At 39.5% G+C, this 25,386-nt stretch overlaps 36 non-coding genes and 22 pseudogenes across 36 annotated transcripts; all 58 read left to right on the forward strand.

The window, feature by feature from the left end:
• The first annotated feature begins 120 nt into the window (after positions 1–120).
• On the forward strand, positions 121–239 carry LOC146077147 (5S ribosomal RNA; annotated as a pseudogene).
• Positions 240–588: 349 nt separating this feature from the next.
• On the forward strand, positions 589–707 carry LOC146076138 (5S ribosomal RNA). The gene has a single exon (XR_014473694.1). It is a non-coding gene; the product is annotated as a 5S ribosomal RNA (ribosomal RNA).
• A 340-nt stretch (positions 708–1,047) lies between these two features.
• Positions 1,048–1,166, forward strand: LOC146077174 (5S ribosomal RNA; annotated as a pseudogene).
• Positions 1,167–1,508: 342 nt separating this feature from the next.
• Positions 1,509–1,617, forward strand: LOC146077296 (5S ribosomal RNA; annotated as a pseudogene).
• Positions 1,618–1,730: 113 nt separating this feature from the next.
• On the forward strand, positions 1,731–1,849 carry LOC146077227 (5S ribosomal RNA; annotated as a pseudogene).
• A 341-nt stretch (positions 1,850–2,190) lies between these two features.
• Positions 2,191–2,309, forward strand: LOC146076973 (5S ribosomal RNA). The gene has a single exon (XR_014474356.1). It is a non-coding gene; the product is annotated as a 5S ribosomal RNA (ribosomal RNA).
• Positions 2,310–2,650: 341 nt separating this feature from the next.
• LOC146076897 (5S ribosomal RNA) lies at positions 2,651–2,769 on the forward strand. Its single transcript, XR_014474284.1, has one exon. It is a non-coding gene; the product is annotated as a 5S ribosomal RNA (ribosomal RNA).
• Positions 2,770–3,109: 340 nt separating this feature from the next.
• LOC146077082 (5S ribosomal RNA) lies at positions 3,110–3,228 on the forward strand. The gene has a single exon (XR_014474459.1). It is a non-coding gene; the product is annotated as a 5S ribosomal RNA (ribosomal RNA).
• Positions 3,229–3,571: 343 nt separating this feature from the next.
• Positions 3,572–3,690, forward strand: LOC146077135 (5S ribosomal RNA; annotated as a pseudogene).
• A 343-nt stretch (positions 3,691–4,033) lies between these two features.
• On the forward strand, positions 4,034–4,152 carry LOC146076341 (5S ribosomal RNA). Its single transcript, XR_014473742.1, has one exon. It is a non-coding gene; the product is annotated as a 5S ribosomal RNA (ribosomal RNA).
• Positions 4,153–4,492: 340 nt separating this feature from the next.
• On the forward strand, positions 4,493–4,611 carry LOC146076948 (5S ribosomal RNA). Its single transcript, XR_014474332.1, has one exon. It is a non-coding gene; the product is annotated as a 5S ribosomal RNA (ribosomal RNA).
• Positions 4,612–4,954: 343 nt separating this feature from the next.
• LOC146077120 (5S ribosomal RNA) lies at positions 4,955–5,073 on the forward strand (annotated as a pseudogene).
• Positions 5,074–5,414: 341 nt separating this feature from the next.
• Positions 5,415–5,523, forward strand: LOC146077266 (5S ribosomal RNA; annotated as a pseudogene).
• A 342-nt stretch (positions 5,524–5,865) lies between these two features.
• Positions 5,866–5,984, forward strand: LOC146077271 (5S ribosomal RNA). Its single transcript, XR_014474489.1, has one exon. It is a non-coding gene; the product is annotated as a 5S ribosomal RNA (ribosomal RNA).
• A 343-nt stretch (positions 5,985–6,327) lies between these two features.
• LOC146076975 (5S ribosomal RNA) lies at positions 6,328–6,446 on the forward strand. The gene has a single exon (XR_014474358.1). It is a non-coding gene; the product is annotated as a 5S ribosomal RNA (ribosomal RNA).
• Positions 6,447–6,783: 337 nt separating this feature from the next.
• LOC146076898 (5S ribosomal RNA) lies at positions 6,784–6,902 on the forward strand. The gene has a single exon (XR_014474285.1). It is a non-coding gene; the product is annotated as a 5S ribosomal RNA (ribosomal RNA).
• Positions 6,903–7,246: 344 nt separating this feature from the next.
• LOC146077215 (5S ribosomal RNA) lies at positions 7,247–7,365 on the forward strand (annotated as a pseudogene).
• A 344-nt stretch (positions 7,366–7,709) lies between these two features.
• Positions 7,710–7,828, forward strand: LOC146076766 (5S ribosomal RNA). Its single transcript, XR_014474164.1, has one exon. It is a non-coding gene; the product is annotated as a 5S ribosomal RNA (ribosomal RNA).
• A 342-nt stretch (positions 7,829–8,170) lies between these two features.
• Positions 8,171–8,289, forward strand: LOC146077183 (5S ribosomal RNA; annotated as a pseudogene).
• A 340-nt stretch (positions 8,290–8,629) lies between these two features.
• On the forward strand, positions 8,630–8,748 carry LOC146077179 (5S ribosomal RNA; annotated as a pseudogene).
• A 345-nt stretch (positions 8,749–9,093) lies between these two features.
• Positions 9,094–9,212, forward strand: LOC146077139 (5S ribosomal RNA). Its single transcript, XR_014474472.1, has one exon. It is a non-coding gene; the product is annotated as a 5S ribosomal RNA (ribosomal RNA).
• A 344-nt stretch (positions 9,213–9,556) lies between these two features.
• Positions 9,557–9,675, forward strand: LOC146077173 (5S ribosomal RNA; annotated as a pseudogene).
• A 344-nt stretch (positions 9,676–10,019) lies between these two features.
• On the forward strand, positions 10,020–10,139 carry LOC146077060 (5S ribosomal RNA). The gene has a single exon (XR_014474438.1). It is a non-coding gene; the product is annotated as a 5S ribosomal RNA (ribosomal RNA).
• Positions 10,140–10,479: 340 nt separating this feature from the next.
• Positions 10,480–10,598, forward strand: LOC146077242 (5S ribosomal RNA; annotated as a pseudogene).
• Positions 10,599–10,942: 344 nt separating this feature from the next.
• LOC146077018 (5S ribosomal RNA) lies at positions 10,943–11,062 on the forward strand. The gene has a single exon (XR_014474398.1). It is a non-coding gene; the product is annotated as a 5S ribosomal RNA (ribosomal RNA).
• A 340-nt stretch (positions 11,063–11,402) lies between these two features.
• Positions 11,403–11,521, forward strand: LOC146077100 (5S ribosomal RNA; annotated as a pseudogene).
• A 342-nt stretch (positions 11,522–11,863) lies between these two features.
• On the forward strand, positions 11,864–11,982 carry LOC146077112 (5S ribosomal RNA; annotated as a pseudogene).
• A 343-nt stretch (positions 11,983–12,325) lies between these two features.
• Positions 12,326–12,444, forward strand: LOC146076155 (5S ribosomal RNA). Its single transcript, XR_014473696.1, has one exon. It is a non-coding gene; the product is annotated as a 5S ribosomal RNA (ribosomal RNA).
• A 342-nt stretch (positions 12,445–12,786) lies between these two features.
• Positions 12,787–12,905, forward strand: LOC146077184 (5S ribosomal RNA; annotated as a pseudogene).
• A 349-nt stretch (positions 12,906–13,254) lies between these two features.
• Positions 13,255–13,373, forward strand: LOC146076227 (5S ribosomal RNA). The gene has a single exon (XR_014473705.1). It is a non-coding gene; the product is annotated as a 5S ribosomal RNA (ribosomal RNA).
• A 340-nt stretch (positions 13,374–13,713) lies between these two features.
• Positions 13,714–13,832, forward strand: LOC146077205 (5S ribosomal RNA; annotated as a pseudogene).
• Positions 13,833–13,945: 113 nt separating this feature from the next.
• Positions 13,946–14,064, forward strand: LOC146077154 (5S ribosomal RNA; annotated as a pseudogene).
• Positions 14,065–14,405: 341 nt separating this feature from the next.
• LOC146076974 (5S ribosomal RNA) lies at positions 14,406–14,524 on the forward strand. Its single transcript, XR_014474357.1, has one exon. It is a non-coding gene; the product is annotated as a 5S ribosomal RNA (ribosomal RNA).
• Positions 14,525–14,865: 341 nt separating this feature from the next.
• LOC146076592 (5S ribosomal RNA) lies at positions 14,866–14,984 on the forward strand. Its single transcript, XR_014473992.1, has one exon. It is a non-coding gene; the product is annotated as a 5S ribosomal RNA (ribosomal RNA).
• A 340-nt stretch (positions 14,985–15,324) lies between these two features.
• LOC146076934 (5S ribosomal RNA) lies at positions 15,325–15,443 on the forward strand. Its single transcript, XR_014474318.1, has one exon. It is a non-coding gene; the product is annotated as a 5S ribosomal RNA (ribosomal RNA).
• A 342-nt stretch (positions 15,444–15,785) lies between these two features.
• LOC146077231 (5S ribosomal RNA) lies at positions 15,786–15,904 on the forward strand (annotated as a pseudogene).
• Positions 15,905–16,249: 345 nt separating this feature from the next.
• On the forward strand, positions 16,250–16,368 carry LOC146077062 (5S ribosomal RNA). Its single transcript, XR_014474440.1, has one exon. It is a non-coding gene; the product is annotated as a 5S ribosomal RNA (ribosomal RNA).
• Positions 16,369–16,708: 340 nt separating this feature from the next.
• On the forward strand, positions 16,709–16,827 carry LOC146076941 (5S ribosomal RNA). Its single transcript, XR_014474325.1, has one exon. It is a non-coding gene; the product is annotated as a 5S ribosomal RNA (ribosomal RNA).
• A 343-nt stretch (positions 16,828–17,170) lies between these two features.
• Positions 17,171–17,289, forward strand: LOC146077077 (5S ribosomal RNA). Its single transcript, XR_014474455.1, has one exon. It is a non-coding gene; the product is annotated as a 5S ribosomal RNA (ribosomal RNA).
• A 339-nt stretch (positions 17,290–17,628) lies between these two features.
• LOC146077246 (5S ribosomal RNA) lies at positions 17,629–17,747 on the forward strand (annotated as a pseudogene).
• Positions 17,748–18,089: 342 nt separating this feature from the next.
• On the forward strand, positions 18,090–18,208 carry LOC146076238 (5S ribosomal RNA). The gene has a single exon (XR_014473716.1). It is a non-coding gene; the product is annotated as a 5S ribosomal RNA (ribosomal RNA).
• Positions 18,209–18,548: 340 nt separating this feature from the next.
• Positions 18,549–18,667, forward strand: LOC146077006 (5S ribosomal RNA). The gene has a single exon (XR_014474387.1). It is a non-coding gene; the product is annotated as a 5S ribosomal RNA (ribosomal RNA).
• A 342-nt stretch (positions 18,668–19,009) lies between these two features.
• Positions 19,010–19,118, forward strand: LOC146076106 (5S ribosomal RNA; annotated as a pseudogene).
• Positions 19,119–19,460: 342 nt separating this feature from the next.
• LOC146076318 (5S ribosomal RNA) lies at positions 19,461–19,579 on the forward strand. The gene has a single exon (XR_014473739.1). It is a non-coding gene; the product is annotated as a 5S ribosomal RNA (ribosomal RNA).
• A 113-nt stretch (positions 19,580–19,692) lies between these two features.
• Positions 19,693–19,811, forward strand: LOC146076996 (5S ribosomal RNA). Its single transcript, XR_014474378.1, has one exon. It is a non-coding gene; the product is annotated as a 5S ribosomal RNA (ribosomal RNA).
• Positions 19,812–20,154: 343 nt separating this feature from the next.
• Positions 20,155–20,273, forward strand: LOC146077008 (5S ribosomal RNA). The gene has a single exon (XR_014474389.1). It is a non-coding gene; the product is annotated as a 5S ribosomal RNA (ribosomal RNA).
• A 342-nt stretch (positions 20,274–20,615) lies between these two features.
• On the forward strand, positions 20,616–20,724 carry LOC146076146 (5S ribosomal RNA; annotated as a pseudogene).
• A 342-nt stretch (positions 20,725–21,066) lies between these two features.
• Positions 21,067–21,185, forward strand: LOC146076081 (5S ribosomal RNA). Its single transcript, XR_014473688.1, has one exon. It is a non-coding gene; the product is annotated as a 5S ribosomal RNA (ribosomal RNA).
• Positions 21,186–21,298: 113 nt separating this feature from the next.
• On the forward strand, positions 21,299–21,417 carry LOC146076997 (5S ribosomal RNA). Its single transcript, XR_014474379.1, has one exon. It is a non-coding gene; the product is annotated as a 5S ribosomal RNA (ribosomal RNA).
• Positions 21,418–21,760: 343 nt separating this feature from the next.
• LOC146076947 (5S ribosomal RNA) lies at positions 21,761–21,879 on the forward strand. The gene has a single exon (XR_014474331.1). It is a non-coding gene; the product is annotated as a 5S ribosomal RNA (ribosomal RNA).
• Positions 21,880–22,221: 342 nt separating this feature from the next.
• On the forward strand, positions 22,222–22,340 carry LOC146076823 (5S ribosomal RNA). Its single transcript, XR_014474218.1, has one exon. It is a non-coding gene; the product is annotated as a 5S ribosomal RNA (ribosomal RNA).
• Positions 22,341–22,681: 341 nt separating this feature from the next.
• LOC146076918 (5S ribosomal RNA) lies at positions 22,682–22,800 on the forward strand. Its single transcript, XR_014474303.1, has one exon. It is a non-coding gene; the product is annotated as a 5S ribosomal RNA (ribosomal RNA).
• Positions 22,801–23,141: 341 nt separating this feature from the next.
• On the forward strand, positions 23,142–23,260 carry LOC146076233 (5S ribosomal RNA). The gene has a single exon (XR_014473711.1). It is a non-coding gene; the product is annotated as a 5S ribosomal RNA (ribosomal RNA).
• Positions 23,261–23,604: 344 nt separating this feature from the next.
• On the forward strand, positions 23,605–23,723 carry LOC146076520 (5S ribosomal RNA). The gene has a single exon (XR_014473920.1). It is a non-coding gene; the product is annotated as a 5S ribosomal RNA (ribosomal RNA).
• A 341-nt stretch (positions 23,724–24,064) lies between these two features.
• LOC146076991 (5S ribosomal RNA) lies at positions 24,065–24,183 on the forward strand. The gene has a single exon (XR_014474373.1). It is a non-coding gene; the product is annotated as a 5S ribosomal RNA (ribosomal RNA).
• Positions 24,184–24,525: 342 nt separating this feature from the next.
• On the forward strand, positions 24,526–24,644 carry LOC146077038 (5S ribosomal RNA). The gene has a single exon (XR_014474418.1). It is a non-coding gene; the product is annotated as a 5S ribosomal RNA (ribosomal RNA).
• A 113-nt stretch (positions 24,645–24,757) lies between these two features.
• On the forward strand, positions 24,758–24,876 carry LOC146076531 (5S ribosomal RNA). The gene has a single exon (XR_014473931.1). It is a non-coding gene; the product is annotated as a 5S ribosomal RNA (ribosomal RNA).
• A 340-nt stretch (positions 24,877–25,216) lies between these two features.
• On the forward strand, positions 25,217–25,335 carry LOC146077113 (5S ribosomal RNA; annotated as a pseudogene).
• Positions 25,336–25,386: the final 51 nt, after the last annotated feature.

Consider the following 25,386-nt stretch of genomic DNA (forward strand, 5'->3'; position numbering starts at 1 on the left):
GTAGGTCTTTTTAAATTACCAGCACATGATTTTTTCTCTACAACAATGCAGTTTGGAAACGTATTCATTAGATTACTTGTAGATAGAAGTAGAAAAGGGCAAACAATGTTATCGATTTTCATCTACAGCCATACCACACTGGATAAGCCCAATCTCGTCAGATCTTGGCAGTTAAGCAGTGTTGGGCCTGGTTAGTGCTTGAGTGGGAGACCACATAGGAACACCAGGTGCTGTAAGTTTTTTGACATTACTGGCAAATGCTTTTATTTCCCCAGCTATTCAAATTGAAAACTTTTTTAGGGATTAATACTAGAGAGAATTGGAAGAGGTCAAACATACTCTATAGCCCTAATCTAATTCTTTACTACACTGTTTAGGCCCAATTCCAACTGTTTGTGGCAGCTTTACAGTGTTGTTCCTGGTCAGTAGTTTTTTTTTTTTTTGACCACCTGCTAATACTAGGTCCTGTAGGTCTTTTTACATTACCAACACATGATTTTTTTCTCTACAACAATACAGTTTGGAAACGTATCCATTAGATTACTTGTAGATAGAAGTAGAAGAGGGCAAACAATGTGAATGATTTTCACCTACAGCCATACCACACTGGATAAACCCAATCTCGTCAGATCTTGGCAGCTAAGCAGTGTTGGGCCTGGTTAGTACTTGGGTGGGAGACCACATGGGAACACCAGGTGCTGTAGGTTTTTTGACATTACTGGCAAATGCTTTTATTTCCCCAGCTATTTAAATTGAAAACTTTTTTGGGGATTACTACTAGAGAGAATTGAAAGAGGTCAAACATACTCTATAGCCCTCATCTAATTCTGTACTACACTGTTTCGGCCCAATTCCAACTGTTTGTGGCAGCTAAACAGTGTTGTGTCTGGTCAGTAGTTTTTTGACCATCTGCTAATACTAGGTCCTGTAGGTCTTTTTAAATTACCAGCACATGATTTTTTCTCTACAACAATGCAGTTTGGAAACGTATTCATTAGATTACTTGTAGATAGAAGTAGAAAAGGGCAAACAATGTTATCAGTTTTCACCTACAGCCATACCACGCTGGATAAGCCCAATCTCGTCATATTTTGGAAGCTAAGCAGTGTTGGGCCTGGTTAGTACTTGGGTGGGAGACCACATGGGAACACCAGGTGCTGTAGGATTTTTGACATTACTGGCAAATGCTTTTATTTCCCCAGCTATTCAAATTGAAAACTTCTTTAGGGATTACTACTAGAGAGAATTGTAAGAGGTCAAACATACTCTATAGCCCTCATCTAATTCTTTACTACACTGTTTAGGCCCAATTCCAACTGTTTGTGGCAGCTTTACAGTGTTGTGCCTGGTCAGTAGTTTTTTTTTACCACCAGCTAATACTAGGTCCTGTAGGTCTTTTTACTTTACCAACACATGATTTTTTCTCTACAACAATACAGTTTGGAAACGTATCCATTAGATTTCTTGTAGATAGAAGTAGAAAAGGGCAAACAATGTTATCGGTTTTCACATATGGCCATACCACACTGGATAAGCCTGATCTTGGCATCTAAGCAGTGTTGGGCCTGGTTAGTACTTGGGTGGGAGACCACATGGGAACACCAGGTGCTGTAGGTTTTTTGACATTACCAACACTTGATTTTTTCTCTACAACAATACAGTTTGGAAACGTATCCATTCGATTACTTGTAGAGAGAAGAAGAAGAGGGCAAACAATGTGATTGAGTTTCACCTACAGCCATACAACACTGGATAAGCCCAATCTCGTCTGATCTTGGAAGCTAAGCAGTGTTGGTCCTGGTTAGTACTTGGGTGGGAGACCACATGGGAACACCAGGTGCTGAAAGTTTTTTGACATTACTGGCAAATGCTTTTATTTCCTCAGCTATTCAAATTGAAAAAAAAAAAATGGGATTACTACTAGAGCGAATTGAAAGAGGTCAAACATACTCTATAGTCCTCATCTAATTCTTTACTACACTGTTTAGGCCCAATTACAACTGTTTGTGGCAGCTAAACAGTGTTGTGTCTGGTCAGTAGTTTTTTGACCACCTGCTAATACTAGGTCCTGTAGGTCTTTTTACATTACCAACACATGATTTTTTCTCTACAACAATACAGTTTGGAAACGTATCCATTAGATTACTTGTAGATAGGAGTAAAAGAGGGCAAACAATGTGATTGATTTTCACCTACAGCCATACCACACTGGATAAGCCCAATCTCGTCAGATCTTGGCAGCTAAGCAGTGTTGGGTCTGGTTAGTACTTAGCTGGGAGACCACATGGGAACACCAGGTGCTGTAGGTTTTTTGACATTACTGGCAAATGCTTTTATTTCCCCAGCTATTCAAATTGAAAACTTTTTTAGGGATTACTACTAGAGAGAATTGGAAGAGGTCAAACATACTCTATAGCCCTCATCTAATTCTTTACTACACTGTTTAGGCCCAATTGCAACTGTTTGTGGCAGCTTTACAGTGTTGTGCCTGGTCAGTAGTTTTTTTTGACCACCTGCTAATACTAGGTCCTGTAGGTATTTTTACATTACCAACACATGATTTTTCTCTACAACAATACAGTTTGGTAACGTATCCATTAGATTACTTGTAGATAGAAGTAAAAGAGGGCAAACAATGTGATTGATTTTCACCTACAGCCATACCACACTGGATAAACCCAATCTCGTCAAATCTTGGCAGCTAAGCAGTGTAGGGCCTGGTTAGTACTTGGGTGGGAGACCACATGGGAACACCAGGTGCTGTAGGTTTTTTGACAATACTGGCAAATGCTTTTATTTCCCCAGCTATTCAAATTGAAATTTTTTTTTGGGATTACTACTAGAGCGAATTGAAAGAGGTCAAACAGACTCTATAGTCCTCATCTAATTCTTTACTACACTGTATAGGCCCAAATCCAACTGTTTGTGGCAGCTAAACAGTGTTGTGTCTGGTCAGTAGTTTTTTGACCATCTGCTAATACTAGGTCCTGTAGGTCTTTTTAAATTACCAGCACATGATTTTTTCTCTACAACAATGCAGTTTGGAAACGTATTCATTAGATTACTTGTAGATAGAAGTAGAAAAGGGCAAACAATGTTATCAGTTTTCACCTACAGCCATACCACACTGGATAAGCCCAATCTCGTCATATTTTGGAAGCTAAGCAGTGTTGGGCCTGGTTAGTACTTGGGTGGGAGACCACATGGGAACACCAGGTGCTGTAGGTTTTTTGACATTACTGGCAAATGCTTTTATTTCCCCAGCTATTCAAATTGAAAACTTCTTTAGGGATTACTACTAGAGAGAATTGGAAGAGGTCAAACATACTCTATAGCCCTCATCTAATTCTTTACTACACTGTTTAGGCCCAATTCCAACTGTTTGTGGCAGCTTTACAGTGTTGTGCCTGGTCAGTAGTTTTTTTTTTACCACCAGCTAATGCTAGGTCCTGTAGGTCTTTTTACTTTACCAACACATGATTTTTTGTCTACAACAATACAGTTTGGAAACGTATCCATTAGATTTCTTGTAGATAGAAGTAGAAAAGGGCAAACAATGTGATCGGTTTTCACCTGTGGCCATACCACACTGGATAAGCCCAATCTCGTCTGATCTTGGAAGCTAAGCAGTGTTGGTCCTGGTTAGTACTTGGGTGGGAGACCACATGGGAACACCAGCTGCTGTAGGTTTTTTGACATTACTGGCAAAATGCTTTTATTTCCCCAGCTATTCAAATTGAAAACTTTTTTAGGGATTACTACTAGAGAGAATTGAAGAGGTCAAACATACTCTATACCCATCATCTAATTCTTTACTACACTGTTTAGGCCCAATTCCAACTGTTTATGGCAGCTTTATAGTGTTGTGCCTGGTCAGTAGTTTTTTTTTGACCACCTGCTAATACTAGGTCCTGTAGGTCTTTTTACATTACCAACAGATGATTTTTTCTCTACAACAATACAGTTTGGAAACGTATCCATTAGATTACTTGTAGATAGAAGTAAAAGAGGGCAAACAATGTGATTGATTTTCATCTACAGCCATACCACACTGGATAAGCCCAATCTCATCTGATCTTGGCAGCTAAGCAGTGTTGGGCCTGGTTAGTACTTGGGTGGGAGACCACACGGGAACACCAGGTGCTGTAGGTTTTTTGACATTACTGGCAAATGCTTTTATTTCCCCAGCTATTCAAATTGAAAACTTTTTTTGGGATTACTACTAGAGAGAATTGGAAGAGGTCAAACATACTCTATAGCCCTCATCTAATTCTTTACTACACAGTTTAGGCCCAATTCCAACTGTTTGTGGCAGCTAAACAGTGTTGTGTCTGGTCAGTAGTTTTTTGACCATCTGCTAATACTAGGTCCTGTAGGTCTTTTTAAATTACCAACACATGATTTTTTCTCTTCAACAATACAGTTTGGAAACGTATCCATTAGATTACTTATAGATAGAAGTAGAAGAGGGCAAACAATGTTATTGGATTTCACCTACAGCTATACCACACTGGATAAGCCCAATCTCGTCTGATCTTGGTAGCTAAGCAGTGTTGGGCCTGGTTAGTACTTGGGTGGGAGACCACATGGGAACACCAGGTACTGTAGGTTTTTTGAAATTACTGGCAAATGCTTTTATTTCCCCAGCTATTCAAATTGAAAACTTTTTTAAGGATTACTACTAGAGAGAATTGATAGAGGTCAAACATACTCTATACCCATCATCTAATTCTTTACTACACTGTTTAGGCCCAATTCCAACTGTTTGTGGCAGCTTTACAGTGTTGTGCCTGGTCAGTAGTTTTTTTTTGACCACCTGCTAATACTAGGTCCTGTAGGTCTTTTTACATTAACAACACATGATTTTTTCTCTACAACAATACAGTTTGGAAACGTATCCATTAAATTACTTGTAGATAGAAGAAGAAGAGGGCAAACAATGTGATTGATTTTCACCTACAGCCATACAACACTGGATAAGCCCAATCTCGTCTGATCTTGGAAGCTAAGCAGTGTTGGGCCTGGTTAGTACTTGGGTGGGAGACCACTTAGGAACACCAGGTGCTGCAGGTTTTTTGACATTACTGGCAAATGCTTTTATTTCCCCAGCTATTCAAATTGAAAACTTTTTTAGGATTACTACTAGAGAGAATTGGAAGATGTCAAAAATACTCTATAGCCCTCATCTAATTCTTTACTACACTGTTTAGGCCCAATTCCAACTGTTTGTGGCAGCTTTACAGAGTTGTGCCTGGTCAGTAGTTTTTTTTGACCACCTGCTAATACTAGGTCCTGTAGATCTTTTTACATTACCAACACATGATTTTTTCTCTACAACAATACAGTTTGGAAACGTATCCATTAGATTACTTGTAGATAGAAGTAGAAGAGGGCAAACAATGTGAGTGATTTTCACCTACAGCCATACCACACTGGATAAACCAGATCTTGGCAGCTAAGCAGTGTTGGGCCTGGTTAGTACTTGGGTGGGAGACCACATGGGAACACCAGGTGCTGTAGGTTTTTTGACGTTCCTGGCAAATGCTTTTATTTCCCCAGCTATTCAAATTGAAAACTTTTTTAGGGATTACTACTAGAGAGAATTGGAAGAGGACAAACATACTCTTTAGCCCTCATCTAATTCTTTACTACACTGTTTAGGCCTAATTCCAACTATTTGTGGCAGCTTTACAGTGTTGTGCCTGGTCAGTAGTTTTTTTTTACCACCTGCTAATACTAGGTCCTGTAGGTCTTTTTACATTACCAACACATGATTTTTTCTCTACAACAATACAGTTTGGAAACGTATCCATTAGATTACTTGTAGATAGAAGTAGAAGAGGGCAAACAATGTGATTGATTTTCACCTACAGCCATACCACACTGGATAAGCCCAATCTCGTCTGATCTTGGCAGCTAAGCAGTGTTGGGCCTGGTTAGTACTTGGGTGGGAGACCACATGGGAACACCAGGTGCTGTAGGTTTTTTGACATTACTGGCAAATGCTTTTATTTCCCAAGCTATTCAAATTGAAAACTTTTTTTGGGATTACTACTAGAGAGAATTGGAAGAGGTCAAACATACTCTATAGCCCTCATCTAATTCTTTACTACACTGTTTAGGCCCAATTCCAACTGTTTGTGGCAGCTAAACAGTGTTGTGCCTGGTCAGTAGTTTTTTTTTTACCACCAGCTAATATTAGGTCCTGTAGGTCTTTTTACTTTACCAACACATGATTTTTTCTCTACAACAATACAGTTTGGAAACGTATCCATTAGATTTCTTGTAGATAGAAGTAGAAGAGGGCAAACAATGTGATTGAGTTTCACCTACAGCCATACCACACTGGATAATCCCAATCTCGTCAGATCTTGGCAGCTAAGCAGTGTTGGGCTTGGTTAGTATTTGGGTGGGAGACCACATGGGAACACCAGGTGCTGTAGGTTTTTTGACATTACTGGCAAATGCTTTTATATCCCCAGCTATTCAAATTGAATTTTTTTTTAGGGATTACTACTAGAGCGAATTGAAAGAGGTCAAACAGACTCTATTGTCCTCAACTAATTCTTTGCTACACTGTTTAGGCCCAATTCCAACTGTTTGTGGCAGCTAAACAGTGTTGTGTCTGGTCAGTAGTTTTTTGACCATCTGCTAATACTAGGTCCTGTAGGTATTTTTAAATTACCAGCACATGATTTTTTCTCTACAATGCAGTTTGGAAACGTATTCATTAGATTACTTGTAGATAGAAGTAGAAAAGGGCAAACAATGTTGTCGGTTGTCACCTACAGCCATACCACACTGGATAAGCCCAATCTCGTCTGATCTTGGAAGCTAAGCAGTGTTGGGCCTGGTTAGTACTTGGGTGGGAGACCACATGGGAACACCAGGTGCTGTAGGTTTTTTGACATTACTGGCAAAATGCTTTTATTTCCCCAGCTATTCAAATTGAAAACTTTTTTAGGGATTACTACTAGAGAGAATTGAAGAGGTCAAACATACTCTATACCCATCATCTAATTCTTTACTACACTGTTTAGGTCCAATTCCAACTGTTTATGGCAGCTTTATAGTGTTGTGCCTGGTCAGTAGTTTTTTTTTGACCACCTGCTAATACTAGGTCCTGTAGGTCTTTTTACATTACCAACACATGATTTTTTTCTCTACAACAATACAGTTTGGTAACGTATCCATTAGATTACTTGTAGATAGAAGTAAAAGAGGGCAAACAATGTGATTGATTTTCACCTACAGCCGTACCACACTGGATAAGCCCAATCTCGTCAGATCTTGGCAGCTAAGCAGTTTTGGGCCTGGTTAGTACTTGAGTGGGAGACCACATAGGAACACCAGGTGCTGTAAGTTTTTTGACATTACTGGCAAATGCTTTTATTTCCCCAGCTATTCAAATTGAAAACTTTTTTAGGGATTAATACTAGAGAGAATTGGAAGAGGTCAAACATACTCTATAGCCCTCATCTAATTCTTTACTACACTGTTTAGGCCCAATTCCAACTGTTTGTGGCAGCTTTACAGTGTTGTTCCTGGTCAGTAGTTTTTTTTTTGACCACCTGCTAATACTAGGTCCTGTAGGTCTTTTTACATTACCAACACATGATTTTTTCTCTACAACAATACAGTTTGGAAACGTTTCCATTAGATTACTTGTAGATAGCAGTAGAAGTGGGCAAACAATGTGATTGATTTTTATTTACAGCCATACCACACTGGATAAGCCCAATCTCGTCAGATCTTGGCAGCTAAGCAGTGTTGGGCCTGGTTAGTACTTGGGTGGGAGACCACATGGGAACACCAGGTGCTGTAGGTTTTTTGACATTACTGGCAAATGCTTTTATTTCCCCAGCTATTCAAATTGAAAACTTTTTTTGGGATTACTACTAGAGAGAATTGGAAGAGGTCAAACATACTCTATAGCCCTCATCTAATTCTTTACTACACTGTTTAGGCCCAATTCCAACTGTTTGTGGCAGCTTTACAGTGTTGTGCCTGGTCAGTAGTTTTTTTTGACCACCTGCTAATACTAGGTCCTGTAGGTCTTTTTACATTACCAACACATGATTTTTTCTCTACAATAATACAGTTTGGTAACGTATCCATTAGATTACTTGTAGATAGAAGTAAAAGAGGGCAAACAATGTGATTGATTTTCACCTACAGCCGTACCACACTGGATAAGCCCAATCTCGTCAGATCTTGGCAGTTAAGCAGTGTTGGGCCTGGTTAGTGCTTGAGTGGGAGACCACATAGGAACACCAGGTGCTGTAAGTTTTTTGACATTACTGGCAAATGCTTTTATTTCCCCAGCTATTCAAATTGAAAACTTTTTTAGGGATTAATACTAGAGAGGATTGGAAGAGGTCAAACAGACTCTATAGCCCTCATCTAATTCTGTACTACACTGTTTCGGCCCAATTCCAACTGTTTGTGGCAGCTAAACAGTGTTGTGTCTGGTCAGTAGTTTTTTGACCATCTGCTAATACTAGGTCCTGTAGGTCTTTTTAAATTACCAGCACATGATTTTTTCTCTACAACAATGCAGTTTGGAAACGTATTCATTAGATTACTTGTAGATAGAAGTAGAAAAGGGCAAACAATGTTATCGGTTTTCACCTACAGACATACCACACTGGATAAGCCCAATCTCGTCATATTTTGGAAGCTAAGCAGTGTTGGGCCTGGTTAGTACTTGGGTGGGAGACCACATGGGAACACCAGGTGCTGTAGGTTTTTTGACATTACTGGCAAATGCTTTTATTTCCCCAGCTATTCAAATTGAAAACTTCTTTAGGGATTACTACTAGAGAGAATTGTAAGAGGTCAAGCATACTCTATAGCCCTCATCTAATTCTATACTACACTGTTTAGGCCCAATTCCAACTGTTTGTGGCAGCTAAACAGTGTTGTGCCTGGTCAGTAGTTTTTTTTTTACCACCAGCTAATACTAGGTCCTGTAGGTCTTTTTACTTTACCAACACATGATTTTTTTTCTCTACAACAATACAGTTTGGAAACGTATCCATTAGATTTCTTGTAGATAGAAGTTGAAAAGGGCAAACAATGTTATCGATTTTCACCTACGGCCATACCACACTGGATAAGCCCAATCTCGTCTGATCTTGGAAGCTAAGCAGTGTTGGGCCTGGTTAGTACTTGGGTGGGAGACCACATGGGAACACCAGGTGCTGTAGGTTTTTTGACATTACTGGCAAAATGCTTTTATTTCCCCAGCTATTCAAATTGAAAACTTTTTTTAGGGATTACTACTAGAGAGAATTGAAGAGGTCAAACATACTCTATACCCATCATCTAATTCTTTACTACACTGTTTAGGTCCAATTCCAACTGTTTATGGCAGCTTTATAGTGTTGTGCCTGGTCAGTAGTTTTTTTTTGACCACCTGCTAATACTAGGTCCTGTAGGTCTTTTTACATTACCAACACATGATTTTTTCTCTACAACAATACAGTTTGGTAACGTATCCATTAGATTACTTGTAGATAGAAGTAAAAGAGGGCAAACAATGTGATTGGTTTTCACCTACAGCCGTACCACACTGGATAAGCCCAATCTCGTCAGATCTTGGCAGCTAAGCAGTGTTGGGCCTGGTTAGTACTTGAGTGGGAGACCACATAGGAACACTAGGTGCTGTAAGTTTTTTGACATTACTGGCAAATGCTTTGATTTCCCCAGCTATTCAAATTGAAAACTTTTTTAGGGATTAATACTAGAGAGAATTAGAAGAGGTCAAACATACTCTATAGCCCTCATCTAATTCTTTACTACACTGTTTAGGCCCAATTCCAACTGTTTGTGGCAGCTTTACAGTGTTGTTCCTGGTCAGTAGTTTTTTTTTTGACCACCTGCTAATACTAGGTCCTGTAGGTCTTTTTACATTACCAACACATGATTTTTTCTCTACAACAATACAGTTTGGAAACGTATCCATTAGATTACTTGTAGATAGCAGTAGAAGAGGGCAAACAATGTGATTGATTTTTATTTACAGCCATACCACACTGGATAAAATCCAATCTCGTCAGATCTTGGCAGCTAAGCAGTGTTGGGCCTGGTTAGTACTTGGGTGGGAGACCACATGGGAACACCAGGTGCTGTAGGTTTTTTGACATTACTGGCAAATGCTTTTATTTCCGCAGTTATTTAAATTGAAAACTTTTTTGGGGATTACTACTAGAGAGAATTGAAAGAGGTCAAACAGACTCTATAGCCCTCATCTAATTCTGTACTACACTGTTTCGGCCCAATTCCAACTGTTTGTGGCAGCTAAACAGTGTTGTGTCTGGTCAGTAGTTTTTTGACCATCTGCTAATACTAGGTCCTGTAGGTCTTTTTAAATTACCAGCACATGATTTTTTCTCTACAACAATGCAGTTTGGATACGTATTCATTAGATTACTTGTAGATAGAAGTAGAAAAGGGCAAACAATGTTATCAGTTTTCACCTACAGCCGTACCACACTGGATAAGCCCAATCTCGTCAGATCTTGGCAGCTAAGCAGTGTTGGGCCTCGTTAGTACTTGAGTGGGAGACCACATAGGAACACTAGGTGCTGTAAGTTTTTTGACATTACTGGCAAATGCTTTGATTTCCCCAGCTATTCAAATTGAAAACTTTTTTAGGGATTAATACTAGAGAGAATTGGAAGAGGTCAAACATACTCTATAGCCCTCATCTAATTCTTTACTACACTGTTTAGGCCCAATTCCAACTGTTTGTGGCAGCTTTACAGTGTTGTTCCTGGTCAGTAGTTTTTTTTTTGACCACCTGCTAATACTAGGTCCTGTAGGTCTTTTTACATTACCAACACATGATTTTTTCTCTACAACAATACAGTTTGGAAACGTATCCATTAGATTACTTGTAGATAGCAGTAGAAGAGGGCAAACAATGTGATTGATTTTTGTTTACAGCCATACCACACTGGATAAAACCCAATCTCGTCAGATCTTGGCAGCTAAGCAGTGTTGGGCCTGGTTAGTACTTGGGTGGGAGACCACATGGGAACACCAGGTGCTGTAGGTTTTTTGACATTACTGGCAAATGCTTTTATTTCCGCAGTTATTTAAATTGAAAACTTTTTTGGGGATTACTACTAGAGAGAATAGAAAGAGGTCAAACAGACTCTATAGCCCTCATCTAATTCTGTACTACACTGTTTCGGCCCAATTCCAACTGTTTGTGGCAGCTAAACAGTGTTGTGTCTGGTCAGTAGTTTTTTGACCATCTGCTAATACTAGGTCCTGTAGGTCTTTTTAAATTACCAGCACATGATTTTTTCTCTACAACAATGCAGTTTGGATACGTATTCATTAGATTACTTGTAGATAGAAGTAGAAAAGGGCAAACAATTTTATCAGTTTTCACCTACAGCCATACCACACTGGATAAACCCAATCTCGTCAGATCTTGGCAGCTAAGCAGTGTTGGGCCTGGTTAGTACTTGGGTAGGAGACCACATGTTAACACCAGGTGCTGTAGGTTTTTTGACATTACTGGCAAATGCTTTTATTTCCCCAGCTATTCAAATTGAAAACTTCTTTAGGGATTACTACTAGAGAGAATTGGAAGAGGTCAAACATACTCTATAGCCCTCATCTAATTCTTTACTACACTGTTTAGGCCCAATTCCAACTGTTTGTGGCAGCTTTACAGTGTTGTGCCTGGTCAGTAGTTTTTTTTTACCACCAGCTAATACTAGGTCCTGTAGGTCTTTTTACTTTACCAACACATGATTTTTTCTCTACAACAATACAGTTTGGAAACGTATCCATTAGATTTCTTGTAGATAGAAGTAAAAGAGGGCAAACAATGTGATTGAATCTCACCTACAGCCATACCACACTGGATAAGCCCAATCTCGTCTGATCTTGGAAGCTAAGCAGTGTTGGGTCTGGTTAGTACTTGTGTGGGAGACCACATGGGAACACCAGCTGCTGTAGGATTTTTGACATTACTGGCAAAATGCTTTTATTTCCCCAGCTATTCAAATTGAAAACTTTTTTAGGGATTACTACTAGAGAGAATTGAAGAGGTCAAACATACTCTATACCCATCATCTAATTCTTTACTACACTGTTTAGGCCCAATTCCAACTGTTTATGGCAGCTTTATAGTGTTGTGCCTGGTCAGTAGTTTTTTTTTGACCACCTGCTAATACTAGGTCCTGTAGGTCTTTTTACATTACCAACAGATGATTTTTTCTCTACAACAATACAGTTTGGAAACGTATCCATTAGATTACTTGTAGATAGAAGTAAAAGAGGGCAAACAATGTGATTGATTTTCATCTACAGCCATACCACACTGGATAAGCCCAATCTCATCTGATCTTGGCAGCTAAGCAGTGTTGGGCCTGGTTAGTACTTGGGTGGGAGACCACATGGGAACACCAGGTGCTGTAGGTTTTTTGACATTACTGGCAAATGCTTTTATTTCCCCAGCTATTCAAATTGAAAACTTTTTTTGGGATTACTACTAGAGAGAATTGGAAGAGGTCAAACATACTCTATAGCCCTCATCTAATTCTTTACTACACTGTTTAGGCCCAATTCCAACTGTTTGTGGCAGCTTTACAGTGTTGTGCCTGGTCAGTAGTTTTTTTTGACCACCTGCTAATACTAGGTCCTGTAGGTCTTTTTACATTACCAACACATGATTTTTTCTCTACAATAATACAGTTTGGTAACGTATCCATTAGATTACTTGTAGATAGAAGTAAAAGAGGGCAAACAATGTGATTGATTTTCACCTACAGCCGTACCACACTGGATAAGCCCAATCTCGTCAGATCTTGGCAGTTAAGCAGTGTTGGGCCTGGTTAGTGCTTGAGTGGGAGACCACATAGGAACACCAGGTGCTGTAAGTTTTTTGACATTACTGGCAAATGCTTTTATTTCCCCAGCTATTCAAATTGAAAACTTTTTTAGGGATTAATACTAGAGAGAATTGGAAGAGGTCAAACATACTCTATAGCCCTAATCTAATTCTTTACTACACTGTTTAGGCCCAATTCCAACTGTTTGTGGCAGCTTTACAGTGTTGTTCCTGGTCAGTAGTTTTTTTTTTTTTTGACCACCTGCTAATACTAGGTCCTGTAGGTCTTTTTACATTACCAACACATGATTTTTTTCTCTACAACAATACAGTTTGGAAACGTATCCATTAGATTACTTGTAGATAGAAGTAGAAGAGGGCAAACAATGTGAATGATTTTCACCTACAGCCATACCACACTGGATAAACCCAATCTCGTCAGATCTTGGCAGCTAAGCAGTGTTGGGCCTGGTTAGTACTTGGGTGGGAGACCACATGGGAACACCAGGTGCTGTAGGTTTTTTGACATTACTGGCAAATGCTTTTATTTCCCCAGCTATTTAAATTGAAAACTTTTTTGGGGATTACTACTAGAGAGAATTGAAAGAGGTCAAACATACTCTATAGCCCTCATCTAATTCTGTACTACACTGTTTCGGCCCAATTCCAACTGTTTGTGGCAGCTAAACAGTGTTGTGTCTGGTCAGTAGTTTTTTGACCATCTGCTAACACTAGGTCCTGTAGGTCTTTTTAAATTACCAGCACATGATTTTTTCTCTACAACAATGCAGTTTGGAAACGTATTCATTAGATTACTTGTAGATAGAAGTAGAAAAGGGCAAACAATGTTATCAGTTTTCACCTACAGCCATACCACGCTGGATAAGCCCAATCTTGTCATATTTTGGAAGCTAAGCAGTGTTGGGCCTGGTTAGTACTTGGGTGGGAGACCACATGGGAACACCAGGTGCTGTAGGTTTTTTGACATTACCAACACTTGATTTTTTCTCTACAACAATACAGTTTGGAAACGTATCCATTCGATTACTTGTAGAGAGAAGAAGAAGAGGGCAAACAATGTGATTGAGTTTCACCTACAGCCATACAACACTGGATAAGCCCAATCTCGTCTGATCTTGGAAGCTAAGCAGTGTTGGTCCTGGTTAGTACTTGGGTGGGAGACCACATGGGAACACCAGGTGCTGAAGGTTTTTTGACATTACTGGCAAATGCTTTTATTTCCCCAGCTATTCAAATTGAAAAAAAAAAAATGGGATTACTACTAGAGCGAATTGAAAGAGGTCAAACATACTCTATAGTCCTCATCTAATTCTTTACTACACTGTTTAGGCCCAATTACAACTGTTTGTGGCAGCTAAACAGTGTTGTGTCTGGTCAGTAGTTTTTTGACCACCTGCTAATACTAGGTCCTGTAGGTCTTTTTACATTACCAACACATGATTTTTTCTCTACAACAATACAGTTTGGAAACGTATCCATTAGATTACTTGTAGATAGGAGTAAAAGAGGGCAAACAATGTGATTGATTTTCACCTACAGCCATACCACACTGGATAAGCCCAATCTCGTCAGATCTTGGCAGCTAAGCAGTGTTGGGTCTGGTTAGTACTTAGCTGGGAGACCACATGGGAACACCAGGTGCTGTAGGTTTTTTGACATTACTGGCAAATGCTTTTATTTCCCCAGCTATTCAAATTGAAAACTTTTTTAGGGATTACTACTAGAGAGAATTGGAAGAGGTCAAACATACTCTATAGCCCTCATCTAATTCTTTACTACACTGTTTAGGCCCAATTCCAACTGTTTGTGGCAGCTTTACAGTGTTGTGCCTGGTCAGTAGTTTTTTTTGACCACCTGCTAATACTAGGTCCTGTAGGTATTTTTACATTACCAACACATGATTTTTCTCTACAACAATACAGTTTGGTAACGTATCCATTAGATTACTTCTAGATAGAAGTAAAAGAGGGCAAACAATGTGATTGATTTTCACCTACAGCCATACCACACTGGATAAACCCAATCTCGTCAGATCTTGGCAGCTAAGCAGTGTAGGGCCTGGTTAGTACTTGGGTGGGAGACCACATGGGAACACCAGGTGCTGTAGGTTTTTTGACAATACTGGCAAATGCTTTTATTTCCCCAGCTATTCAAATTGAAATTTTTTTTTGGGATTACTACTAGAGCGAATTGAAAGAGGTCAAACAGACTCTATAGTCCTCATCTAATTCTTTACTACACTGTTTAGGCCCAAATCCAACTGTTTGTGGCAGCTAAACAGTGTTGTGTCTGGTCAGTAGTTTTTTGACCATCTGCTAATACTAGGTCCTGTAGGTCTTTTTAAATTACCAGCACATGATTTTTTCTCTACAACAATGCAGTTTGGAAACGTATTCATTAGATTACTTGTAGATAGAAGTAGAAAAGGGCAAACAATGTTATTGGTTTTCACCTACAGCCATACCACACTGGATAAGCCCAATCTCGTCTGATCTTGGAAGCTAAGCAGTGTTGGGCCTGGTTGGTACTTGGGTGGGAGACCACATGGGAACACCAGGTGCTGTATGTTTTTTGACATTACTGGCAAATGCTTTTATTTCCCCAGCTATTCAAATTGAAAACTTTTTTAGGGATTACTACTAGAGAGAATTGGAAGAGGTCAAACATACTCTATAGCCCTCATCTAATTCTTTACTACACTGTTTAGGCCCAATTCTAACTGTTTGTGGCAGCTTTACAGTGTTGTGCCTGGTCAATAGTTTTTTTTGACCACCTGCTAATACTAGGTCCTGTAGGTCTTTTTACATTACCAACACATGATTTTTTCTCTACAACAATACAGTTTGGAAACGTATCCATTAGATTACTTGTAGATAGAAGTAAAAGAGGGCAAACAATGTGACTGATTTTCATCTACAGCCATACCAAACTGGATAAGCCCAATCTTGTCAGATCTTGGCAGCTAATCAGTGTTGGGCTTGGTTAGTACTTGGGTGGGAGACCACATGGGAGCACCAGGTGCTGTAGGTTTTTTGACATTACTGGCAAATGCTTTTATTTCCCCAGCTATTCAAATTGAAAACTTTTTTTGGGATTACTACTAGAGAGAATTGGAAGAGGTCAAACATACTCTATAGCCCTCATCTAATTCTTTACTACACTATTTAGGCCCAATTCCAACTGTTTGTGGCAGCTAAACAGTGTTGTGCCTGGTCAGTAGTTTTTTTTTTTTACCACCAGCTAATACTAGGTCCTGTAGGTCTTTTTACTTTACCAACACATGATTTTTTCTCTACAACAATACAGTTTGGAAACATATCCAGTAGATTTCTTGTAGATAGAAGTAGAAGAGGGAAAACAATGTGACTGAATTTCACCTACAGCCATACCACACTGGATAAGCCCAATCTCGTCAGATCTTGGCAGCTAAGCAGTGTTGGGTCTGGTTAGTACTTGGGTGGGAGACCACATGGGAACCCCAGGTGCTGTAGCTTTTTTGACATTACTGGCAAATGCTTTTATTTCCCCAGCTATTCAAATTGAATTTTTTTTTGGGGATTACTACTAGAGCGAATTGAAAGAGGTCAAACAGACTCTATAGTCCTCATCTAATTCTTTACTACACTGTTTAGGCCCAATTCCAACTGTTTGTGGCAGCTAAACAGTGTTGTGTCTGGTCAGTAGTTTTTTGACCATCTGCTAATACTAGGTCCTGTAGGTCTTTTTAAATTACCAGCATATGATTTTTTCTCTACAACAATACAGTTTAGAAACGTATCCATTAGATTACTTATAGATAGAAGTAGAAGAGGGCAAACAATGTTATCGGATTTCACCTACAGCCATACCACACTGGATAAACCCAATCTCGTCTGATCTTGGCAGCTAAGCAGAGTTGGGTCTGGTTAGTACTTGGGTGGGAGACCACATGGGAACACCAGGTGCTGTAGGTTTTTTTACATTACTGGCAAATGCTTTTATTTCCCCAGCTATTCAAATTAAAAACTTTTTTTGGGATTACTACTAGAGAGAATTGGAGGATGTCAAACATACTCTATAGCCCTCATCTAATTCTTTACTACACTGTTTAGGCCCAATTCCAACTGATTGTGGCAGCTAAACATTGTTGTGCCTGGTCAGTAGTTTTTTTTTTACCACCAGCTAATACTAGGTCCTGTAGGTCTTTTTACTTTACCAACACATGATTTTTTCTCTACAACAATACAGTTTGGAAACGTATCCATTAGATTTCTTGTAGATAGAAGTAGAAGAGGGCAAACAATGTGATTGAATTTCACCTACAGCCATACCACACTGGATAAGCCCAATCTCGTCAGATCTTGGCAGCTAAGCAGTGTTGGGCCTGGTTAATACTTGGGTGGGAGACCACATGGGAACACCAGGTTCTGTAGGTTTTTTGACATTACTGGCAAATGCTTTTATTTCCCCAGCTATTCAAATTGAAAATTTTTTTGGGATTACTACTAGAGCGAATTGAACGAGGTCAAACAGAATCTATAGTCCTCAACTAATTATTTACTACACTGTTTAGGCCCAATTCCAACTGTTTGTGGCAGCTAAACAGTGTTGTGTCTGGTCAGTAGTTTTTTGACCATCTGCTAATACTAGGTCCTGTAGGTCTTTTTAAATTACCAGCACATGATTTTTTCTCTACAACAATGCAGTTTGGAAACGTATTCATTAGATTACTTGTAGATAGAAGTAGAAGAGGGCAAACAATGTGATTGAATTTCACCTACAGCCATACCACACTGGATAAGCCCAATCTCGTCAGATCTTGGCAGCTAAGCAGTGTTGGGCCTGGTTAATACTTGGGTGGGAGACCACATGGGGACACCAGGTTCTGTACGTTTTTTGACATTACTGGTAAATGCTTTTATTTCCCCAGCTATTCAAATTGAAATATTTTTTTGGGATTACTACTAGAGCGAATTGAAAGAGGCCAAACAGACTCTATAGCCCTCATCTAATTCTTTAGTACGCTGTTTAGGCCCAATTCCAACTGTTTGTGGCAGCTTTACAGTGTTGTGCCTGGTCAGTAGTTTTTTTTGACCACATGCTCATACTAGGTCCTGTAGGTCTTTTTACATTACCAACACATGATTTTTTCTCTACAACAATACAGTTTGGAAACGTATCCATTAGATTACTTGTAGATAGAAGTAAAAGAGGGCAAACAATGTGATTGATTTTCACCTACAGCCATACCACACTGGATAAACCCAATCTCGTCAGATCTTGGCAGCTAAGCAGTGTTGGGCCTGGTTAGTACTTGGGTGGGAGACCACATGGGAACACCAGGTGCTGTAGGTTTTTTGACATTACTGGCAAATGCTTTTATTTCCCCAGCTATTCAAATTGAAAACTTTTTTTGGGATTACTACTAGAGAGAATTGAAAGAGGTCAAACAGACTCTATAGCCCTCATCTAATTCATTACTACACTGTTTAGGCCCAATTCCAACTGTTTGTGGCAGCTAAACAGTGTTGTGTCTGGTCAGTAGTTTTTTGACCACCTGCTAATACTAGGTACTGTAGGTCTTTTTACATTACCAACACATGATTTTTTCTCTACAACAATACAGTGTGGAAACGTATCCATTAAATTACTTGTAGATAGAAGTAGAAGAGGGCAAACAATGTGATTGATTTTCACCTACAGCCATACCACTCTGGATAAGCCCAATCTCGTCTGATCTTGGAAGCTAAGCAGTGTTGGGCCTGGTTAGTACTTGGGTGGGAGACCACATAGGAACACCAGGTGCTGTAAGTTTTTTGACATTACTGGCAAATGCTTTTATTTCCCCAGCTATTCAAATTGAAAACTTTTTTAGGATTACTACTAGAGAGAATTGGAAGAGGTCAAACATACTCTATAGCCCTCATCTAATTCTTTACTACACTGTTTAGGCCCAATTCCAACTGTTTGTGGCAGCTTTACAGTGTTGTGCCTGGTCAGTAGTTTTTTTTGACCACCTGCTAATACTAGGTCCTGTAGTTCTTTTTACATTACCAACACATGATTTTTTTCTCTACAACAATACAGTTTGGAAACGTATCCATTAAATTACTTGTAGATAGAAGTAGAAGAGGGCAAACAATGTGATTAATTTTCACCTACAGCCATACCACACTGGATAAACCCAATCTCGCCAGATCTTGGCAGCTAAGCAGTGTTGGGCCTGGTTAGTACTTGGTTGGGGGAACACCAGGTGCTGTAGGATTTTTGACGTTACTGGCAAATGCTTTTATTTCCCCAGCTATTCAAATTGAAAACTTTTTTAGGGATTACTACTAGAGAGAATTGGAAGAGGTCAAACATACTCTATAGCCCTCATCTAATTCTTTACTACACTGTTTAGGCCTAATTCCAACTGTTTGTGGCAGCTTTACAGTGTTGTGCCTGGTCTGTAGTTTTTTTTGACCACCTGCTAATACTAGGTCCTGTAGGTCTTTTTACATTACCAATACATGATTTTTTCTCTACAACAATACAGTTTGGAAACGTATCCATTAGATTACTTGTAGATAGAAGTAGAAGAGGGCAAACAATGTGATTGATTTTCACCTACAGCCATACCACACTGGATAAGCCCAATCTCGTCAGATCTTGGCATCTAAGCCGTGTTGGGCCTGGTTAGTACTTGGGTGGGAGACCACATGGGAACACCAGGTGCTGTAGGTTTTTTGACATTACCAACACTTGATTTTTTCTCTACAACAATACAGTTTGGAAACGTATCCATTCGATTACTTGTAGAGAGAAGAAGAAGAGGGTAAACAATGTGATTGAGTTTCACCTACAGCCATACCACACTGGATAAGCCCAATCTCATCTGATCTTGGCAGCTAAGCAGTGTTGGGTCTGGTTAGTACTTGGGTGGGAGACCACATGGGAACACCAGGTGCTGCAGGTTTTTTGACATTACTGGCAAATGCTTTTATTTCCCCAGCTATTCAAATTAAAAACTTTTTTGGGGATTACTACTAGAGAGAATTGAAGGAAGTCAAACATACTCTATAGCCCTCATCTAATTCTTTACTACACTGTTTAGGCCCAATTCCAACTGTTTGTGGCAGCTAAACATTGTTGTGCCTGGTCAGTAGTTTTTTTTTTACCACCAGCTAATACTAGGTCCTGTAGGTCTTTTTAAATTACCAGCACATGATTTTTTCTTTACAACAATGCAGTTTGGAAACATATTTATTAGATTACTTGTAGATAGAAGTAGAAAAGGGCAAACAATGTTATCGCTTTTCACCTACAGCCATACCACACTGGATAAGCCCAATCTCGTCTGATCTTGGAAGCTAAGCAGTGTTGGGCCTGGTTAGTACTTGGGTGGGAGACCACATAGGATCACCAGGTGCTGTAGGTTTTTTGACATTACTGGCAAATGCTTTTATTTCCCCAGCTATTCAAATTGAAAACTTTTTTAGGATTACTACTAGAGAGAATTGGAAGAGGTCAAACATACTCTATAGCCCTCATCTAATTCTTTACTACACTGTTTAGGCCCAATTCCAACTGTTTGTGGCAGCTTTACAGTGTTGTGCCTGGTCAGTAGTTTTTTTTGACCACCTGCTAATACTAGGTCCTGTAGTTCTTTTTACATTACCAACACATGATTTTTTTCTCTACAACAATACAGTTTGGAAACGTATCCATTAAATTACTTGTAGATAGAAGTAGAAGAGGGCAAACAATGTGATTAATTTTCACATACAGCCATACCACACTGGATAAACCCAATCTCGCCAGATCTTGGCAGCTAAGCAGTGTTGGGCCTGGTTAGTACTTGGGTGGGGGAACACCAGGTGCTGTAGGATTTTTGACGTTACTGGCAAATGCTTTTATTTCCCCAGCTATTCAAATTGAAAACTTTTTTAGGGATTACTACTAGAGAGAATTGGAAGAGGTCAAACATACTCTATAGCCCTCATCTAATTCTTTACTACACTGTTTAGGCCTAATTCCAACTGTTTGTGGCAGCTTTACAGTGTTGTGCCTGGTCTGTAGTTTTTTTTGACCACCTGCTAATACTAGGTCCTGTAGGTCTTTTTACATTACCAATACATGATTTTTTCTCTACAACAATACAGTTTGGAAACGTATCCATTAGATTACTTGTAGATAGAAGTAGAAGAGGGCAAACAATGTGATTGATTTTCACCTACAGCCATACCACACTGGATAAGCCCAATCTCGTCAGATCTTGGCATCTAAGCAGTGTTGGGCCTGGTTAGTACTTGGGTGGGAGACCACATGGGAACACCAGGTGCTGTAGGTTTTTTGACATTACCAACACTTGATTTTTTCTCTACAACAATACAGTTTGGAAACGTATCCATTTGATTACTTGTAGAGAGAAGAAGAAGAGGGTAAACAATGTGATTGAGTTTCACCTACAGCCATACCACACTGGATAAGCCCAATCTCATCTGATCTTGGCAGCTAAGCAGTGTTGGGTCTGGTTAGTACTTGGGTGGGAGACCACATGGGAACACCAGGTGCTGCAGGTTTTTTGACATTACTGGCAAATGCTTTTATTTCCCCAGCTATTCAAATTAAAAACTTTTTTGGGGATTACTACTAGAGAGAATTGGAGGAAGTCAAACATACTCTATAGCCCTCATCTAATTCTTTACTACACTGTTTAGGCCCAATTCCAACTGTTTGTGGCAGCTATACATTGTTGTGCCTGGTCAGTAGTTTTTTTTTTACCACCAGCTAATACTAGGTCCTGTAGGTCTTTTTAAATTACCAGCACATGATTTTTTCTTTACAACAATGCAGTTTGGAAACATATTTATTAGATTACTTGTAGATAGAAGTAGAAAAGGGCAAACAATGTTATCGCTTTTCACCTACAGCCATACCACACTGGATAAGCCCAATCTTGTCTGATCTTGGAAGCTAAGCAGTGTTGGGCTTGGTTAGTACTTGGGTGGGAGACCACATGGGAACACCAGGTGCTGTAGGTTTTTTGACATTACTGGCAAATGCTTTTATTTCCCCAGCTATTCAAATTGAAAACTATTTTAGGGATTACTACTAGAGAGAATTGCAAGAGGTCAAACATACTCTATAGCCCTCATCTAATTCTTTAGTACACTGTTTAGGCCCAATTCCAACTGTTTGTGGCAGCTTTACAGTGTTGTGCCTGGTCAGTAGTTTTTTTTGACCACCTGCTCATACTAGGTCCTGTAGGTCTTTTTACATTACCAACACATGATTTTTTCTCTACAACAATACATTTTGGAAACGTATCCATTAGATTACTTGTAGATAGAAGTAGAAGAGGGCAAACAATGTGATTAATTTTCACCTACAGCCATACCACACTGGATAAGCCCAAACTCGTCTGATCTTGGAAGCTAAGCAGTGTTGGGCCTGGTTAGTACTTGGATGGGAGACCACATAGGAACACCAGGTGCTGTAGGTTTTTTGACATTACTGGCAAATGCTTTTATTTCCCCAGCTATTCAAATTGAAAACTTTTTTAGGATTACTACTAGAGAGAATTGGAAGAGGTCAAACATACTCTATAGCCCTCATCTAATTCTTTACTACACTGTTTAGGCCCAATTCCAACTGTTTGTGGCAGCTTTACAGTGTTGTGCCTGGTCAGTAGTTTTTTTTGACCACCTGCTAATACTAGGTCCTGTAGGTCTTTTTACATTACCAACACATGATTTTTTCTCTACAACAATACAGTTTGGAAACGTATCCATTAAATTACTTCTAGATAGAAGTAGAAGAGGGCAAACAATGTGATTGATTTTCACCTATAGCCACACCCCACTGGATAAACCCAATCTCGTCAGATCTTGGCAGCTAAGCAGTGTTGGGCCTGGTTAGTACTTGGGTGGGAGACCACATGGGAACACCAGGTGCTGTAGGTTTTTTGACATTACTGGCAAATGCTTTTATTTCCCCAGCTATTCAAATTGAAAACTTTTTTTGGGATTACTACTAGAGAGAATTGAAAGAGGTCAAACAGACTCTATAGCCCTCATCTAATTCTTTACTACACTGTTTAGGCCCAATTCCAACTGTTTGTGGCAGCTAAACAGTGTTGTGTCTGGTCAGTAGTTTTTTGACCATCTGCTAATACTAGGTCCTGTAGGTCTTTTTAAATTACCAGCACATGATTTTTTTCTCTACAACAATACAGTTTGGAAACGTATTCATTAGATTACTTGTAGATAGAAGTAGAAAAGGGCAAACAATGTTATTGGTTTTTACCTACGGCCATACCACACTGGATAAGCCCAATCTCGTCTGATCTTGGAAGCTAAGCAGCGTTGGGCCTGGTTAGTACTTGGGTGGGAGACCACATGGGAACACCAGGTGCTGTAGGTTTTTTGACATTACTGACAAATGCTTTTATTTCCCCAGCTATTCAAATTGAAAACTTTTTTAGGGATTACTACTAGAGAGAATTGGAAGAGGTAAAACATACTCTATAGCCCTCATCTAATTCTTTACTACACTGTTTAGGCCCAATTCCAACTGTTTGTGGCAGCTTTACAGTGTTGTTCCTGGTCAGTAGTTTTTTTTTTGACCACCTGCTAATACTAGGTACTGTAGGTCTTTTTACATTACCAACACATGATTTTTTCTCTACAACAATACAGTGTGGAAACGTATCCATTAAATTACTTGTAGATAGAATTAGAAGAGGGCAAACAATGTGATTGATTTTCACCTACAGCCATACCACTCTGGATAAGCCCAATCTCGTCTGATCTTGGAAGCTAAGCAGTGTTGGGCCTGGTTAGTACTTGGATGGGAGACCACATAGGAACACCAGGTGCTGTAGGTTTTTTGACATTACTGGCAAATGCTTTTATTTCCCCAGCTATTCAAATTGAAAACTTTTTTAGGATTACTACTAGAGAGAATTGGAAGAGGTCAAACATACTCTATAGCCCTCATCTAATTCTTTACTACACTGTTTAGGCCCAATTCCAACTGTTTGTGGCAGCTTTACAGTGTTGTGCCTGGTCAGTAGTTTTTTTTGACCACCTGCTAATACTAGGTCCTGTAGGTCTTTTTACATTACCAACACATTATTTTTTCTCTACAACAATACAGTTTGGAAACGTATCCATTAAATAACTTGTAGATAGAAGTAGAAGAGGGCAAACTATGTGATTGATTTTCACCTACAGCCATACCACACTGGATAAACCCAATCTCGCCAGATCTTGGCAGCTAAGCAGTGTTGGGCCTGGTTAGTACTTGGGTGGGAGACCACATGGAAACACCAGGTGCTGTAGGTTTTTTGACATTACTGGCAAATGCTTTTATTTCCCCAGCTATTCAAATTGAAAACTTTTTTAGGGATTACTACTTGAGAGAATTGGAAGAGGTCAAACATACTCTATAGCCCTCATCTAATTCTTTACTACACTGTTTAGGCCTAATTCCAACTGTTTGTGGCAGCTTTACAGTGTTGTGCCTGGTCAGTAGTCTTTTTTGACCACCTGCTAATACTAGGTCCTGTAGGTCTTTTTACATTACCAACACATGATTTTTTCTCTACAACAATACAGGTTGGAAACGTATCCATTAGATTACTTGTAGATAGAAGTAGAAGAGGGCAAACAATGTGATTGATTTTCACCTACAGCCATACCACACTGGATAAGCCCAATCTCGTCAGATCTTGACAGCTAAGCAGTGTTGGGCCTGGTTAGTATTTGGGTGGGAGACCACATGGAAACAACAGGTGCTGTAGGTTTTTTGACATTACCAACACATGATTTTTTCTCTACAACAATACAGTGTGGAAACGTATCCATTAAATTACTTGTAGATAGAAGTAGAAGAGGGCAAACAATGTGATTGATTTTCACCTACAGCCATACCACTCTGGATAAGCCCAATCTCGTCTGATCTTGGAAGCTAAGCAGTGTTGGGCCTGGTTAGTACTTGGATGGGAGACCACATAGGAACACCAGGTGCTGTAGGTTTTTTGACATTACTGGCAAATGCTTTTATTTCCCCAGCTATTCAAATTGAAAACTTTTTTAGGATTACTACTAGAGAGAATTGGAAGAGGTCAAACATACTCTATAGCCCTCATCTAATTCTTTACTACACTGTTTAGGCCCAATTCCAACTGTTTGTGGCAGCTTTACAGTGTTGTGCCTGGTCAGTAGTTTTTTTTGACCACCTGCTAATACTAGGTCCTGTAGGTCTTTTTTATTACCAACACATTATTTTTTCTCTACAACAATACAGTTTGGAAACGTATCCATTAAATAACTTGTAGATAGAAGTAGAAGAGGGCAAACTATGTGATTGATTTTCACCTACAGCCATACCACACTGGATAAGCCCAATCTCGTCAGATCTTGACAGCTAAGCAGTGTTGGGCCTGGTTAGTACTTTGGTGGGAGACCACATGGAAACAACAGGTGCTGTAGGTTTTTTGACATTACCAACACATGATTTTTTCTCTACAACAATACAGTTTGGAA

The sequence above is a fragment of the Crinia signifera genome, chromosome 4 (assembly GCF_055691185.1).
Source record: "Crinia signifera chromosome 4, ASM5569118v1, whole genome shotgun sequence".
Taxonomy (NCBI): domain Eukaryota; kingdom Metazoa; phylum Chordata; class Amphibia; order Anura; family Myobatrachidae; genus Crinia; species Crinia signifera.